The 17,572-nt window shown below is 49.4% G+C and overlaps 1 protein-coding gene and 5 non-coding genes across 6 annotated transcripts in view; 5 read left to right on the top strand and 1 right to left on the bottom strand.

Annotated features, from left to right (window-relative positions):
• Positions 1-17,572, bottom strand: part of LOC126516467 (lysyl oxidase homolog 3-like) — a 154,182-nt gene that overhangs the window by 99,370 nt on the left and 37,240 nt on the right. The gene's annotated exons all lie outside the window — the stretch shown is intronic.
• TRNAN-GUU (transfer RNA asparagine (anticodon GUU)) lies at positions 122-195 on the top strand. The gene has a single exon. It is a non-coding gene; the product is annotated as a tRNA-Asn (tRNA).
• On the top strand, positions 271-344 carry TRNAN-GUU (transfer RNA asparagine (anticodon GUU)). The gene has a single exon. It is a non-coding gene; the product is annotated as a tRNA-Asn (tRNA).
• TRNAN-GUU (transfer RNA asparagine (anticodon GUU)) lies at positions 1,211-1,284 on the top strand. Its single transcript has one exon. It is a non-coding gene; the product is annotated as a tRNA-Asn (tRNA).
• On the top strand, positions 13,835-13,908 carry TRNAN-GUU (transfer RNA asparagine (anticodon GUU)). Its single transcript has one exon. It is a non-coding gene; the product is annotated as a tRNA-Asn (tRNA).
• TRNAN-GUU (transfer RNA asparagine (anticodon GUU)) lies at positions 13,983-14,056 on the top strand. Its single transcript has one exon. It is a non-coding gene; the product is annotated as a tRNA-Asn (tRNA).

Below are 17,572 nucleotides of genomic sequence, written 5' to 3'. Positions count from 1 at the left end.
CTGTTAACCGAAAGGTTGGAGGTTCAAGCCCTCCCGGGGGTGGTGCTATATTTTTTTTTTTTTTTTCAGATGCGTTGCGTGAAAGTCACGAGCACATGAGGTAATATGCAGCACGAGGCGCGCCTCCGTGGCGCAATCGGCTAGCGCGTTCGGCTGTTAACCGAAAGGTTGGAGGTTCAAGCCCTCCCGGGGGCGGTGGTGTGTTTTTTTTTTTTCAGATGCGTTGCGTGAAAGTCACGAGCACATGAGGTAATATGCAGCATGAGGCTAGCCTCCGTGGCGCAATCGGCTAGCGCGTTCGGCTGTTAACCGAAAGGTTGGAGGTTCAAGCCCTCCCGGGGGCGGCGGTGTCTTTTTTTTTTTCAGGTGCGTTGCGTGAAAGTCACGAGCACATGAGGTAATATGCAGCACGAGGCGTGCCTCCGTGGCGCAATCGGCTAGCGCGGTCGGCTGTGGTCGGGCCGGTGGTGTCTTTTTTTTTTTTTCACAGGCGTTGCGTGAAAGTCACGAGCACATGAGGTAATAAGCAGCACGAGGCTCGCCTCCGTGGCGCAATCTCCATAGTATGCTAACCTATACATTGGAACTGGCATTAATGCAGTAACTATGGAGGTTCAGGCGATGATGTCCTCAAAAGGGTCAAAAGAATGCCTGTGAAACCATCGGTAAAATCATTCTTCTTCAAACTCCACACAAATACCTTGCCAGTAAAGACTTGGCTGGCCGACAAGGGAATATATGTGCCGTGGACCACCGATTGTATAATGTGTAAAAAACCAGAGACTGTCGATCACGTCTTCATTGATTGTTGGGATCCCTTTTTTCATAGGGACATCTTACAACGAACATTAAAGAAAGCATTACCAATAACCCCACTTGGTATCAGATACTTAGGCACAGGCAATAACGATATTCCATATGACCTTATTATGCTGCTGAGCCTCCATAGTATATGGTCCACAAGAATGTCGGTATGCCATGCTGATGTGAATGCCCATTCTGTGCGAGAAAACTTTATTGAAAGTGTCGTCTACATGCGTGAAGTGTACAAAGCCCAGAAAGAACCGCCCGATTGGTTGCCGCTGTTCGATGAGTTGGCTAAATTCAAGCGATTTTAATTTCAGAGAGTCAGCATAAGCTAAGCTGATTCTCTTTTTAACAATGTATTCGCATGGCATTTCTGTAACGAGGAAATAAGGAAAAAAAAAAAGCCTCCGTGGCGCAATCGGCTAGCGCGTTCGGCTGTTAACCGAAAGGTTGGAGGTTCGAGCCCTCCCGGGGCCGGTGGTGTCTTTTTTTTTTTTTTCAGAGGCGTTGCGTGAAAGTCACGAGCACATGAGGTAATATGCAGCACGAGGCTCGCCTCCGTGGCGCAATGGGGATTCCACTTCCGGCCACCGTAGTCTACGGTCGTGTAATGACGAGCTCCTTTGGAGCGACGAATGCGGCCCAGCATGGCCGCGGTAACAGGACGGATGCACAGGATTCTATGGACTATGACGTTATTTTGCCACAACTGCCATCAGGTTCGTCTGTTTTAAATACTGTTTTTCTTCACGGCAGCGTTAAAGCCAGGCCGTCTCGAGCTGAGGACTTCCGAGATACTTTTGATCGTCTGGAACTGCTCCCCGAGGTAGTTGCTTTGGGGGCGTTTCAGATGAACCACGTGTCGGCGGTGACCTTCAAGACTGCGGAAGGAATGAAGAAGTTGCTCGCCGTAACTGATGTGACTGTGAAGAATCACCGCTGCCTCGTGATAGATCCGAGCACCCATACTGCCCGCCTAAGGCTCTATTGGCTGCTTTACCACATACAAGATGAAGACGTGCGCGCTGCTCTTGCACCGTACGGAAAAGTGACGGACGTTTGCAGAGAGCAATGGCGTGTACCAGGACTCGGCGATAAGGGCTCCTCGACACGGACGGTCAATCTGCAGCTGAAGGGTGGCGTGACTTTGGACGACTTGCCACACCAGCTACGAGTGTCTGGCATTACGGCCCTTGTGGTGGTACCGGGGAGACCGCCGCTTTGCCTGCGGTGTCAGCGAACAGGGCACATTCGCCGAGACTGCCGCGTCCCATGGTGCAAGCTCTGTCGGCGGTTCGGACATGACGATAGCCAGTGCGCTAAAACCTACGCAAGCGTAGCAAGCCAAAGGAGCCGGGAGGACCCCACCGAGCACATCATGGACGAGGCGGACGCGGCGGAGGCTGCGGGAATCAAGGACAGACATCCTACGTCGGCAGCTGTTGAACCGTCCGAGAAGGAAATTGTGAAAAGTGTTAGAAGCGACAACAGTGACGTGGCACCTGTACGACAGGTTACCGCTACGCCAACGCGCGCCGTCAAAGACATCTCTGACACCACTCAAGCCTCGCCGAGTAGCGACCAAGAAGACATGGACGTCGCGAGCAGCTCGTCTGCGAAACGCCTACACACGCAAGTTTCCGAAGGTGACGAAGGGGGCAGCGGGAAGGCACAGGAGCCGCCCAGGAAAGAAAGTTCGTACCGCCGCCCTTCTTTCAAACCAAAGCCTCACATTCCGCCGGATTCCAGTCCGACGGTACCGAAAGCGCCCCCGTAATAACGAGGGCGTCGTCCAGCAATGCCTGTATGCGAGGTGAGGGTCGCGCTCCAGAGTACAATTATAAAGTTCGGTCGCTTTTGCCTAGGAAAGAATTGTGCGCGTTCCGAGAAATGGCAGGATGTATGGGTATGCTTGTTTTTCTTCTAAAAAAACAGGAAATGGCTTCAAAATCTGTAATAGCGCTACGCATTGGTACGCTCATTGTCCGAGGCCTGGGCGCGAAAAGGCGGCAGTACCAGGTCAGCCGGTTATTGCAAGAAAATGATTTAGACATAGTCGCTCTACAGGAAACAAAAATTGAAAGTGAAGAGCGCACCGACCGAATGGTTCAAACATTCAGAGCGCGGTACAGTGCGTGCGTTTCCCATGCTGTTGGCAGTTCCGGTGGGTGTGTTTTGTTGCTGCGGAAATCTTTAGAAATTGTTCCGCAATCAGTATTTGTTTGTGATGAAGGTCGAATGATTGTGTGCGACTTTTCGCTCTGGGATTCGGAGTGGCGGATAATTTGCATATACGCCTCAAATAATGAAAGAGAACGCCGTGACTTTTTTGGAAAACTTGATCTCTATTTGAAATCTGAGCGCTATATTATCTTGCTGGGAGACTTCAATAGTGTTTGTTTTTCTGACGACCGGAATAACAACTTGCTTGTACGCGATCAAAGTGCAGGTTTCTTGCTCGCAGCAACCCGAGAGCGTGAATTAGAATATGTTGGTGCGGTGTTTTGCAGTGGAAAGCATACTGTGTTTACGCATTTCCAACGGGGCAGTCACGCGAGATTAGATCGAGCTTATATATCAGCGAGACTGGTTCCGTTGTGTAGAAGCTATGACGTGAGGCACGTATCCTTCAGCGACCACAGTCTTGTAATGTTCTCGCTCGGCAAGAGAAAAGAAAACCGCCCTTTTAATTGGTACTTATGGAAATTCAACGTCAAACTTCTGGACGACGCAACCTTTCTCGCGTTTACAAAAGAACGTATACGAGAGATGCTTGCTAGTGAATCCGCGGGGTTTATAGCGATGTGGGAAGAGTTTAAACAGGAATTTAAAATAACAGCCATTGAAAGAGCCTCTGTGTTACGCTACAATGAAAAAAGAAAAGAAAATGAATTACGAAATAAGCTTAACGTATTGTTGTCGATAAAATGCACACAGCCAGAAGAGTTGTCAACAGAGATAAGGAATATAAAAAATGAGCTTGAAATCATTGATGTCAAGAGATATAGGGGGTCAGTGATACGTGCGCGCTCAGAGCATTTGTGGCTCGGGGAAACGGCCACAAGACGCGCTTTGAGCGAAGACAAAAGATACGCACCGCAAAATGAAATAAAAGAAATTGAATACGGCAACGTGCGTTGTAGCGATAGTAATACAATACAGCGTGCCTTCTTCGAACACTTCAGAGAGTTGTTAAGCTGCAAAGGAGCGGTAGAAGCTGGCTTTGATAGCGAATACTTGCCTTTAATGCCGAGGCTAGATGATGACGTCAAGACAGTCCTCGAGGAACCGATTACGTTGAATGAGATCGAAACCGCAATTGATGAACTCAAACCTGGAAAGGCGCCCGGACCTGATAGCATAGGCGCAGCTTTCTACAAGGCATTTAAGCATGAACTAGCAGCAATTTTACACCGTGTTCTAGCCGAGGCTTATAAAGTAAAATACATGCCGCCTTCTTTCCGAAAAACCCATACAGTGCTGATCCCGAAATGCGATGACCCTGTAAAGCTGCTCTCAGTACGGTCGTATCGCCCCATAACTTTATCCAATGTAGATTATAAGATATTCATGGTGTTGGCAAGAAGGTTGCAATCAGTGATGACATCAATAGTAGGCCCACACCAAACGTGTGGCATAAGAGGCCGGTCGATACTTAATAACATTCATGTGGCAAGAAGTATTCTGGAGTGTTGCCATGCCTGGGAAGGAAGAGTTGCTATGATGCAACTGGACATGGAGAAGGCCTTCGACCGTGTTGTGCACAGTGTGCTTTTTTCTATTCTAGAGCACGTGAATGTTGGAAACATTATATTAGATGGCTTAAAACTGTCTTACGAAGGGTGTAGCACGAACTTATTAGTGAATAAACAACTCTCTGGTAATATTAACTTATGTAGAAGCATAAAACAAGGATGCCCGGCTTCGTCACTTCTCTTCGCAATTTACTTGGAACCTTTTTCCTTGAAAATTATACACTGCAACGGGGGTGTTCACCTAGCAAAAGGGTCACTAGTTATCGGTTGTAGCGCTAGGCTTAAAACAGGTCGGCGCTATATCGTAACAGGGAAGCAAGCACTTCTCGTCGTCTTCTTTTTCACAAGCACACCAGCACCATGCCCACTGCCCAGTGCTTTCAGTACAATCACTCCCCACCGAAAGAGTAGCCATCCTGGCGACCTAAGGACAGGGGAACACAGGGGGGTCATGGCACTGCTTGAGCCGGGAGACGTGGACAATTTCCTGGCCCCGACGACGCTGGTCGGAAGGCGTTTCAATTGGCTCGATGAGGTAGTTGACTGCGGATGTTTGTTTCAGTACCCGATAAGGACCGTGGTACTTGGAGAGCAGCTTGGAGGAAAGGCCTGGAGGAGTAGAGGGCACCCACAACCAGACCAGCGAGCCAGGCGCAAAGCACGTAGCCGTAGTGGATGAATCGTGGCGAAGCTTTTGGCGCCACTGGTCCTGGGATGTGAACGAACGAGCGAGCTGGCGACATTCTTCGGCGTAAGCAGCCGCTCTAGAAACAGTCGTCCACTCCGAGGCATCTGGCCGATAAGGTAGAATCGTGTCCATAGTGCATGAAGGTTCGTGTCCGTAAAGGAGAAAGAAAGGGGAGAACCCAGTGGTGCTTTGAGTGGCGGTATTGTAAGCGTAGGTGACGAAAGGTAGAATGCGATCCCAATTCGAGTGGTCAGATGAAGCATACATGGCCATCATGTCACCAAGGGTGCGGTTGAAACGTTCTGTCATCCCATTAGTTTGAGGATGATATGCCGTGGTAGTGCGGTGAATGGTGCGACACTCCTTTAGCAATGCTGCAATGACGTCTGAGAGGAAAACGCGACCGCGGTCGCTCAATAATTCGCGAGGTGCTCCATGGCGTAAAATCAGGTTTTGAAGGATAAAACTGGCGACGTCTTTTGCTGTGGCAGATGCTAGGGCTGAAGTTTCAGCGTACCGCGTGAGGTGGTCGATAGCAACAATAACCCAGCGGTTGCCGCTTGGAGTGTTGGGAAGCGGACCGTATAAGTCAATGCCGACGCGGTCGAACGCGCGCGCGGGGCATGGTAAAGGTTGTAAGGGGCCGGTGGCATGTTGAGGTGGCGTCTTGCGTCGTTGGCATAGGTGGCATGACCGGACATACTGGCGAACGAAACGGTACATACCGCGCCAGTAGTACCGAAGCTGGAGGCGAGAATATGTCTTTAATACACCAGCGTGGCCGCATTGTGGGTCGTCGTGGAACGTGGCGCAGATGTCGGAGCGTAGGTGTCGGGGTATAACAAGCAACCACTTACGGCCGCTGGAATTGTAGTTGCGGCGGTACAGCAGGTTACCTCGAATGATGAAGTGCGTGGCTTGGCGACGAAGCGTCCGAGAGGTCGGTGCTGGCGACTGGCTGGACAGGAAGTCAATAAGCGAAGAGATCCATGGGTCTTTGCGCTGCTCTGACAGCATGTCGGAAATGTTGAGGGCGAAGGCACCGCAGGTAGAAATAGACGAGTGGACAGGACCAGAGGGCAGGGGTGACCGGGATAGAGCGTCTGCGTCTGAATGCTTTCGGCCTGAGCGATAAACAACGCGGATGTCGTACTCTTGTAGGCGCAATGCCCAACGGGCAAGCGGACCAGTTGGATCTTTTAGTGAAGATAACCAGCATAGGGCATGATGGTCGGTCACGATGTCAAATGGACGCCCGTACACATAAGGACGGAATTTGCCGATAGCCCAAATGATGGCCAGACATTCCTTCTCAGTAACCGAGTAGTTCGCCTCGGCTTTGGTAAGGGTGCGGCTGGCATACGCGACGACGTACTCTTCGAAGCCATCCTTGCGTTGTGAAAGAACAGCGCCGAGCCCGACACCACTAGCGTCCGTATGGATCTCAGTTGGAGCAGAGGGATCGAAGTGTCGCAGCACTGGAGGCGAGGTGAGAACGCGTCGCAGTTCTTGGAATGCGTCGTCGCACGCCGAGGACCAGGCTGATAGGTCAGAACTGCCGGTGAGAAGCTGCGTCAAGGGGGCAATGATAGAGGCAAAGTTACGGATGAAGCGTCGGAAATATGAGCACAGGCCGATGAAGCTGCGAAGCTCTTTCATGGTGGTTGGTTTAGGGAACTCGGATACGGCGCTAAGTTTTGTGGGGTCCGGAAGGATACCGTCTTTTGACACTACATGGCCGAGAATAGTAAGTGTACGAGCGCCGAAGTGGCATTTCTTCAAATTTAGTTGCAGTCCTGCAGTGGAGAGGCACGCAAGTACTTGCTCGAGGCGGTTGAGATGCGACGCAAAGTCGGTGGAAAAAACCACAATGTCATCCAAATAGCAGAGGCACGTTTTCCACTTCAGCCCTCGAAGAATGGCGTCCATCATTCGCTCAAAAGTGGCAGGCGCGTTGCAGAGGCCGAACGGCATGACAGTAAATTCATATAGCCCATCAGGCGTTACGAAGGCTGTCTTTTGACGATCGGCCTCTGCCATTGGCACTTGCCAGTAGCCGGAGCGCAAATCCAGCGAGGAAAAGAATTCCGCTCCCTGCAGACAGTCCAAGGCATCGTCGATGCGCGGCAGAGGATAGACATCCTTGCGCGTTATTCGGTTAAGGCGGCGATAGTCGACGCAGAACCGAATGGAGCCATCTTTTTTTTTAACGAGGACAACCGGAGATGCCCAGGGACTGTTAGAGGGCTGGATGATGCCACGCTCCAGCATGTCGTCAACGTGCTGGTCGATGATACGGCGTTCAGCAGCAGACACACGATACGGACGCTGGCGCAATGGTGTTTGTGGACCGGTGTCGATACGGTGAACGACTGCGGACGCTCGGCCCAAGGCTGGTTGGTCAATGTCAAATGAGGAACGAAAGCGTTGGAGGAGCTTGATAATTTCTGTGTGCTGCGCAGGTGTGAGTTCTGCGTCGACGGCACGAGCGAAGACGTCTACAGGGGCATCAGTCGCGGCGGGAGGAGTGACGGAACAAATCGGAAGTGATGCCGTATCACCAAACGTGGTGGGCAGGAGAACGCTATCGAAACCTTCAGCGGTACCAAGGCACTCGCCGCGGAGTAGGGATGATGGGCAGGCGGACGGATTGCACACGTAAAGGGCAGCAGAACCGTTGCAAAAAGTGACGACAGCAAACGGAAGCAGAAAGTTCCGGCGGCGCGCACAAGTGGCCGACGGTGTAAACAGAACTGATGAGTTTGCAGCAGAGTTACATGACACAGGAACCAGAGCGGCGGAGAAAGGTGCGATATCGATGTCAGAGGCGGCAACAACTTTAGGAGAAGAATGGTCGTCAGGGTCGAAGCACGGCACTGATAATGTAAGTTCGGCACGAGCGCAGTCGATAAGTGCTTGGTTGACAGATAGGAAATTCCATCCAAGAATAACGTCGGGTGACGAACGGGATAAGACGACAAATTCTATAACATACATAACGTTTTGAATGACAACCCGGGCTGTGCACGACGCTGAAGGCTGAATGCGATGCGAGGTTGCCGTACGCAGAGAAAGAGAGGTAAGGGGAATGGTCACTTTGTTCAAATTGCGGCAAAGCTTCTCACTAATAATAGAAACGGCGGCTCCGGTGTCGATAAGTGCGTGTACGGTGACGCCATCTACGGAGAGTTCAATTTCGTTCGCCGGGTTAGAATGAGGCCTTGAAATGTTCGACGTAAACGCAGTTCTTGCCTCTGGAACTGCGACTGTTAGTTTTCCTCTCGGGCTGGGCTGGGTCGGCGAACCATCGGGGAAATGGATCGGCGACGTGGGGAAGGTGACCGACGGGCATCGAAAGGGAGGTGACTGTAAGATGAGTCTGGCGGAAGGCTAGATGGGTCCTGACGTGGAAGTCGAGCAGGCCTGTAGCTTGAGGCGCCCCCACTGTCAGGTAAACGGGTGCTGCGACGGCGGCAGAATCGTGCTACGTGGCCCGGAAGATGGCAGAAATAGCATATTGGCCGGTTGTCAGATGTACGCCACGGGTTGACGACAGGGGCTCCAGCGGCCGAGTAAGGGACGACCATCGGGCCTGAAGGTGGCGGCGGCACATGGAAGGTTCCCGTGGCCCGGTAGGCATCAGCAGCCGGAGGAGCGTAAGGCCGGGCGACAACGTCAGCGTACGTTAGCGGCCCAGCTGCAGGCTGCGGAGGAGGGGCAGATGGCAGCGCCGCGGCAACTTGGGTCTGAATGACGTGGCGAAGCGAAGGAGCCAAGGTTGTCGACGGCTCGGGTGTGCTGTTCGCCAGAGAGAGTTGGCGGGCAACTTCCAGACGGATAAACTGCTTTATCTCTGGCATTAAAGCAGAGATGTCGGCAGCGTCGCGGCTGAAATCCAACGGAGATAGATCCGTGGTGTCCTGCTGAGCAGCGCGCGTTGAAGCACGCTGCTTGCGCAGCTCGTCATACTGCTGACATAGCTGTACGACTTCGGCAATCGTCCGCGGACTCTTCGCGACGAGCATCTGGAAGGCATGGTCATCGATGCCTTTCATGACGTGCTTGATCTTGTCAGCTTCGTCCATAGATGAGTTCACGCGCTTGCATAGCGAGAGGACGTCTTCAATATAGCTGGTGAAGGTCTCGTCCTGGCGTTGAGCTCGACCACGCAAGCGTTGCTCAGCGCGAAGCCGGCGAACGGCGGGACGGCCGAAGACCTCTGCCAAAGTCGCCGTGAAAGCCGACCAGGTGGTAAAATCGGCTTCATGATTGCGGAACCATAGGTTTGCCACGTCAGTCAAGTAAAAGATGACATTTGTGAGCTTGGCGCGGTCGTCCCACTTATTATAGGCGCTTACACGGTCATATTCGGCGAGCCAGTCTTCCACGTCGTGGTCGTCTGTGCCGCTAAATATAGCCGGATCGCGCTGGCGGATCACGCCAGAACAGACGATGGTGGGGGGCACGGGAGCAGCAGCCTGGGACGGTCCTGGTTCATCCATTGGAACAGCTGGTGGTAGCGTTCGGCTGCGGAGTTCCAGGATGTAGAAGAGAAACCCAGCAGCTCCACCAAATGCAACGGGGGTGTTCACCTAGCAAAAGGGTCACTAGTTATCGGTTGTAGCGCTAGGCTTAAAACAGGTCGGCGCTATATCGTAACAGGGATGATGATGATGATGATGATGATGGCCTCATGTTATGGCTCATACCCACGCTGGGGGATTGGCCAAGAATTGCGTGCTGAAACGTTCACCTAATCTTTTGAAGTGCTACTTATTCGATGAGAAAAAATATAACGAAAGAGAGATTAAAAAAAAAAAAAAAGATGTACAAGAACAAACAAAATACAAGACAAAAGTTAAAAAGTTATTCGTTTTGTTGACTGAATGTAACTGCAAACGGCATCAAATACGTCCCTGTGGCTGACCCCTATAACTGACGCACCGAAAGATAGTATGATTTCTGGTGATAATATTAACCCTAATTTTGCGAACGGAAGTTCTAGGTGTCTTTTTCTTAACAATTTGTATCGTCGACATACCAAAAAATAATGATCTAGTGATTCTGTTTCTTGGCAGTATGGGCACAGAGGCGATAGCGTCTGACCAGTCCTGTGTAAATATAGGTTTAATGGAGGGACACGGCAGCGTAATCTCGTGATCGCTACTTCTGATTGTCTTGATGGACACCACTGGATCTTCCACGGAAATCTGAGGTGCTGATATTCTGTCCATGTCGTTATTGATTCACTGACATCTCTATGAATAGAATATTTTCTATATCTGATTGCTGTTATGTGAGCCACCAAAGGAAGAACAGGCATTATAGGTCCACTCAGGGATGCTCGCGCTAATGCGTCTGCCATTTCATTTGAATGTAAGCCACAATGTCCAGGTACCCATAATAGTTTTAGAGAAGTCAACTGTGGAGGAACTAATGTTAGAAACGTCTTTATTGGTGGCGAATTGGGTGAAGCCGTAAGAGAAGTACAGACCGAAAGGGAATCTGTTATAATAACTGCACTTATTGAGTTCGACGGGAGTTTCCGAAGCGCTAAAAGAATTGCTAAAAGCTCGGCTTCAAAAACAGGTGTGAAATCTGGCAGTCTCAAGGAGAATGACCAGCCAAGCGGAAGCGAGAAGATGCCTACGCCCGCCTTTTCGTTGCTCACTGAAGCGTCTGTAGCTATTATGTTATTTGTTTGCACGTGCGCTAGGTAATCTTGCAACAGGTTATTTAAAAAAGTGGCAGATTGATTTTTAGAGTTGGGGGGGAATATGTCATCAAAATCTATCTTAATATTCTGATGTGATTCGGTTGACGGAATTACCTCTCGAATGTTCACATTCAGGCTATCTAATTCTTTTTGAACAAACATGATCTGTGGAGTGTGAAATCGAGGCCAATGAGCAAGGAAGAAGGAATTTGGATCATCAATGAATGCGTATTCAGATCGTCTAAGCTGCAAGCTGTAAAATTTCAGAAAGGCTTGAACTGTTAAGATGCGAAATCTGCAGGGCAATGTTGGAAGGCGCGCTTCTTGGTAGATAACATTAATAGCCACAAACCTGGGGAGTCCCAGACATAGGCGTAGAGCCTCACGCTCCAAAAGAACCAGAGGCTTTATTTTATAAGCAGGGCCGCCTGAGAACAAGACACACCCAAATTCCAATATGGGACGCATATACATTTTATAAATCATCAACAGTGAATCCCTACGCAGTCCATATTTTCGGTTGCTCATTCTGCGCAGAATACCTAAAGCACGTTGTGCCTTACCCGCTACACTCTCTATGTGGGGACTCCAGTTGAGTTTTCCATTATATGTGATTCCCAAATATTTTAGAGACTCAACCTGTGGAATGGGTTCGTGTTTATAAGTAATAGAAATTGAAACCGGATCCATGACCGAGAACACTAAAATGGCACTTTTGCTTACATTTAATGACATACAAATTGTCTGAAGCCATACTTCTAGCATGCTCATGTAGCTTTGTAATTTTTGGTATAATGTGTTAATGTCAGTGTCGGCAGCAAAGAATGCAATGTCATCTGCATACACGTAAACGTGCACGTCCTGACAAGTGGGGATAGAGCTCATTAATATATTAAACAATATTGGGGATAGGACAGATCCTTGGGGAACTCCGCGAGTTTGTCTGAATTTAGACGAAGAACATCCGTCCTTAAAGCAATAAAATTCTCTTGATCGCAAAAATTCTGCCACCCATGCGGTTATATAATAGGGAAAATTACGACGCTGCAGAATATCTAGCAGAATTGAATGTTCGACGCTGTCATAAGCTTTAGCTATATCTAATTTCATCAAAGCAGAATATTCTCTCCTTTTCCGGGCAAGTTGGATGCGGCTCTCTAAATCAGCATGGGCACACCATATTGAGCAATTAGTTCTAAAGCCTATTTGATTTGGACTTAATATTAAATTATCCGTCATCCACATAGTAATGCGGCAGTGTAATACCCTCTCTATGAGTTTGACCATATTAGAAGTAAGAGAAATAGGTCTGATGTCAAATAGGTCAGGGAAGCAAGCACTTCTCGTCGTCTTCTTTTTCACAAGCACACCAGCACCATGCCCACTGCCCAGTGCCTTCAGTACAACACAATGAGAAAATACGCGGTTTTCGTTTAATGGGCAGTGAAGTCAAAATTCTCTCATATGCGGATGATGTAGCCGTCTTTTGTGGCGATAAAGAAAGTGTTCGTGAAACTGTTAAACAAGCTCGAATGTATTGCAAAGTGTCCGGAAGCGCTGTTAACTGGGAGAAGTGCGCCGGTTTTTGGCATGGCAGCTGGGATGAGAAGCCCAATGTCCTTGAAAATTTACAGTGGACAGTCTCTCCTACAAAATATCTAGGAGCACCTCTAAACTGGTATGATGAGCCTTCAGAATACTGGAGAGAAGAAGCTGAGAAAATGCGCCAGAAAACTACAAAACGGGGCGGAAAAAATTTATCCATATTTACCCGGTCAACTATTTGCAATACGTTCCTTGTTGCGCGAATTTGGTATGTGTTGCAGGTGCTCGCTATGTCACGAACTAGTGCGCAGAAATTGCATAGAATTCTTGCATCGTTTGTATGGAATTCAACATGGGAACGCACAAGTCGTCTCAACTTATTTCACTCCCTGAAAGCAGGAGGGCTTGGCTTAGCACATCTTTTTCTGAGGCAGATTGTCTCAAGGTTTATTTTCTTGCGGGACCAGCATGACCCATTTTTGAGAGCAGTGCTTCAAGTGAGACTGCAGAATGCTCTCCCTGAGTTTATTGTGTCATCGTGTGGCGTTACTGGAAGCGGCATGTGCGGGTATCTACGCGAAGTTGTAAGTGCTTTCAAGATTCTTCGAGTACGTTTCTCGTTTGATTATCTCATTATAGTATCAAAGAAACAATTGTACAAAGATCTCCGTGATGTGATGCTTCCAGTACCTTTATATCGAGCCATTTTTTCTGCCGGTCCGGGTAAGGGGGTCTTAAAGAGAGTTAAAAAAATGCCGGTTCGGTCGTCTGTGAAAACTTTCTTTTTTCAACTCCATAGTGGCACGCTCCCAGTCAAACCCTGGCTGCAGGAAAAAGGCTTTTTTCTTCCCTGGTCAGTTGACTGAATTTTATGCCGCAAGCCAGAAACAGTAACACATATATTCCTAGACTGTTTAGATTCAATTTTTCATTGGGACGTCCTCCAGAGAACGCTGAAAAAAGATTTGCCCCTCACACCATATGGAATTAGCTTTCTTGCGGTTAACAATGACGGAGGTGTGCCCTATGACATGTTCATGGTATTAAGCATGCATAGCATGTGGAAAACAAGAATGGCTGTCAGACATGCAGATCCTACTGTAAGATCGGTAAGAGAAAACTTCATTGAAAGTATTGCCTATATCCGAGATGTGTACCAATCCCAGGACGAACAGCCAACATGGTATCCTGTACTTAATGACCTAGTGTCATTAAAACGTTTTTAGCAATGTCGCGTCAACAAGCTACTGGTTGGCACTTTTAACATTTTTGTGTTGGTTTCTCTGTTTTGTTTTGTCACATTGGAAATAAAGAAAAAAAAAAGCCTCCATGGCGCAATCGGCTAGCGCGTTCGGCTGTTAACCGAAAGGTTGGAGGTTCAAGCCCTCCCGGGGGCGTTGGTGTCTTATTTTTTTTTAGATGCGTTGCGTGAAAGCCACGAGCACATGAGCTAAACTGCAGCAGGAGGCTCGCCTCCGTGGCGCAATCGGCTAGCGCGTTCGGCTGTTAACCGGAAGGTTGGAGGTTCAAGCCCTCCCGAGGGCCTGGGTGTCTTATTTTTTTTTTAGATGCGTTGCGTGAAAGCCACGAGCACATGAGCTAAACTGCAGCAGGAGGCTCGCCTCCATGGCGCAGGATTCTACTTCCGGCCACCGAGCGTGACGGACGCTGAATCATGAGCTCCATTGGAGCGGTGATTGCGGCCCTTGCTAGCCGCGGTAACAGGAACCAAGAAGGAGAAGATTACCCTTTTGTTTTGCCACAACTGCCAACAGGACGCATCGTCACCAATACGGTATTTCTGCATGGCGACGTGCGAGCACGGCCTTACAGAGTCGAAGATTTCAGGGACGCTCTTGCTCTGGCCGGTATGCTGCCGGAAGTTGTTGCACTCGGTGCCTATCAGATTAACCACTTCTGGGCGGTTACCATGTCCAATGCAGACGCTACCAAGAAGCTACTAGCCTTGAAGGAAATGACAGTAAAGGGGCGTCGCTGCGTCGTAGTGGACCCACAGGATCGGCAAGTGAAGTTACGTCTTCATTGGCTTATTCATGGTGTAGCTGATGATGACGTGCGTACAGCGCTTGCCGCTTTTGGAAAGGTGGTAGACGTGCAGCGTGAGCGCTGGCGCGTTCCGGGAGTCCACGACAAGAACTCGACCACCCGGACGGTGCTGTTGAAGTTAAAAACTGGGTTGAAGTTGGAGGACCTACCCCACCAGGTACGGGTCGCTGGAGAACTGGCACTAGTGGTTGCACCGGGTCGCCCAATGCAGTGCCTTCGCTGTCAGGGCTCTGGACATGTCCGGCGAGACTGCAAAGTACCCCGGTGCGCGATATGTCGGTGATATGGACACGAAGACGGTCAGTGCACGCGGTCCTACGCCACAGCTACTGGGCAAGGTGTGAACCAGTACACCGAGAAGCATCTGATGGATGTGACCGAAGCCGAGGAGGCAGCGAAAGGATGCGGAGACCTGGAAGCCCATAAGGAGCAGACCAGCGAAAAGACACCGGAAGGTAAGCAAAGCCAGTCGACAATGGAGGCTACAGCCAAGCTGCCAGCAGCAGAGACCGGTCCCGCAACATCACCTGCGCCTGCGGACGAGGACACAATGGAAAGCAGTCAAACAGAAGGCTTCGCGCTGAGTTAACCAAGACGGGTATGCCAAACAGCCAGGCCTCCAACCGCAGAATTAGCCCGGCCGTCAAACGGCCGCTTGAAGGAACTGCCGACCAGCAGCCGCCCACGGGGAGACGCCCCAGCCTTAAACCACGGCCTAATGTCAAAACGGAGAGGAAGGCCACTCCCGAGCTGCCGAAGCAGCACCAAGACACTGGGCAACCGGGCGGATCCGAAGGCGTCTAGCGGTACGCTAGACGTGCGAGGTAAGCGTCATGCTTCGGGTCCTACAACCTCGATTGAAAAAACATGGCACACAATCTGTCGTTTAGTTTGGCAACTTTAAATGTTCGAGGCCTGGCCGCAAAGAAAAAGCAGAACCAAGTGTATAGATTGTTGGCGGACCACGACCTCGACATTTTGGCCGTGCAAGAAACAAAAGTTGAAGGGGAGGAGGAGACCCGAAGCATGATGCTTCGCGTTACGTCTCGTTATTATGTGGCAGTGAGTCATGCGGTGGGCAAGCCAGCGGGATGCCTACTATTTTTGAAAAAGTTAGCGGGCCTTGTTGTAGATAATGTTCATTCATGCCAAAGTGGCAGATTGGTCGTTGTTGATTTTCATTATAGTGAGGTTAACTGGAGGGTAATATGTGTTTACGCGCCGAACGGTACAGAATAGAGGCACAGATTTTTTCTTGGCATTGCGCAGTATCTGAGTAAAGACAAACATGTTCTTATGCTGGGAGAATTTAACTGCGTTTTGAACACTCGAGACCGAAGCAACGAGCACGGGTATAAAGATAGAAGCAGCCAGCTATTGTCACGGTTAATTGCAGAACATGATGCAGATGATGTAGCAGAATGCCTTGAAGGAGCGAGAGAAGTGCAGTTTACGCATTTTCAAGGACTGAGTCACGCTCACCTTGACCGTATTTAGGCGTCGATCGAGATATTACCATTGTGCACCCAGTATCATGTAGAACCCGTGTCGTTCTCGGACCACTGTCTAGTTAAATGTCTGATGGGAAGCAAGGAAAAACAAAACACATTTTCATGGGATTTGTGGAAAATAAACGTAAAGCTCCTGATCGACGAATGTTTTATTCAAGCTGTGAAAGAGGCGATAGACGACATGAAAACAGAACGGATGCCCATTGTTGGCGCACAATGGGACTTATTTAAACAACACGTCAAAATGAAAGCCATAGAGCGATCTAGCTGCCTTAAGTATGAGGAAAAAGTCCAAGAAAGAAATTTAAGAACGATGCTCGAAAGGCTCGTTAAGCTTGAGTGTCGAGAGCCGGGCAAGTTTAAAGACGACATACGTAGCATAAAACAGAAACTCGAAGTGATGGACGAAGAACGCTATCGGGGAGCGCTCGTGCGGGCCAGAGCCGAGGCTTGGGCTGCCGGCGAGACGCCCACAAAGCGAGCGCTGGGAATCGAAAAGGCCCATGCTCGCCGCAAGCACATCGACGTGATAGAGGAAAACGGTGTTGAGATAACCGATACAGAGGGCATAGGCCAAGCGTTTTTTCGATTCTATGAAAGGCTGTTTGCCCATAAGTCAGTAGATGTGGAAGGTTTTAAAACAACATTCTTAGAACGCATGCCGCCGCTGTCAGAAGAAAGAAAAGCAAGTCTCGAAGCACCGATATCAATAGCAAGAATAGAAAAGGCGATAGATGATCTTAACCCTGGCAAGTCGCCCGGGCCGGATGGTCTGAGCGCGGCAGTTTACAAAGCATTCAAACATGACCTTTCCTCTGAGTTGAAAGATGTCTTTGATGAGGCATTTGAGTTGGGAACGTTGCCTCTGTCATTCTCCCAAGCACATACTGTGCTCATTCCAAAAACAGAGAGAAAGGATAAGCTAAGACTTGTGACCTCATACAGACCAATTTCATTAACTAACTGTGATTATAAAATATTTATTAAAATATTGGCTGGCAGACTTCAGACAGTTATAACGCAGATTGTAGGATCCCATCAAACCTGTGGTATTAAGGGTCGCTCTATCCTCACTAATATTCATTCTATGAGGTGTGTACTTGAGTGTTGTGATGCCTATCGGTCGGCTGTCGCAATCCTTCAGCTTGACCTAGAAAAGGCATTCGATTGTGTACCTCATGCCATTTTGTTTGCCATACTTGAACATGTTAATTTAGGCTCAATCATCACAGACGGTATATCCATAGCGTATCGAAACTGCAAAACACGCCTCATAGTCAACAACAGATTGGGGGGCCCAGTTGAGGTCCAGCGGAGTGTGCGTCAAGGGTGCCCAGCGAGTCCGCTCTTATTTTGTATTTATATTGAAACGTTATGTCTAGCAATTATTGAAAATGACCGGGTTCATGGCTTCCGATTACATGCGTCGGAGGTAAAGCTTTTGGCGTATGCTGATGATATAGCTGTGTGTTGTATGGAAAAA

Source organism: Dermacentor andersoni, chromosome 1 (assembly GCF_023375885.2).
Source record: "Dermacentor andersoni chromosome 1, qqDerAnde1_hic_scaffold, whole genome shotgun sequence".
NCBI lineage: Eukaryota > Metazoa > Arthropoda > Arachnida > Ixodida > Ixodidae > Dermacentor > Dermacentor andersoni.
The sequence above is the reverse complement of the archived record's forward strand: the minus strand, read 5'-3'. Positions and strand labels throughout refer to the sequence as shown.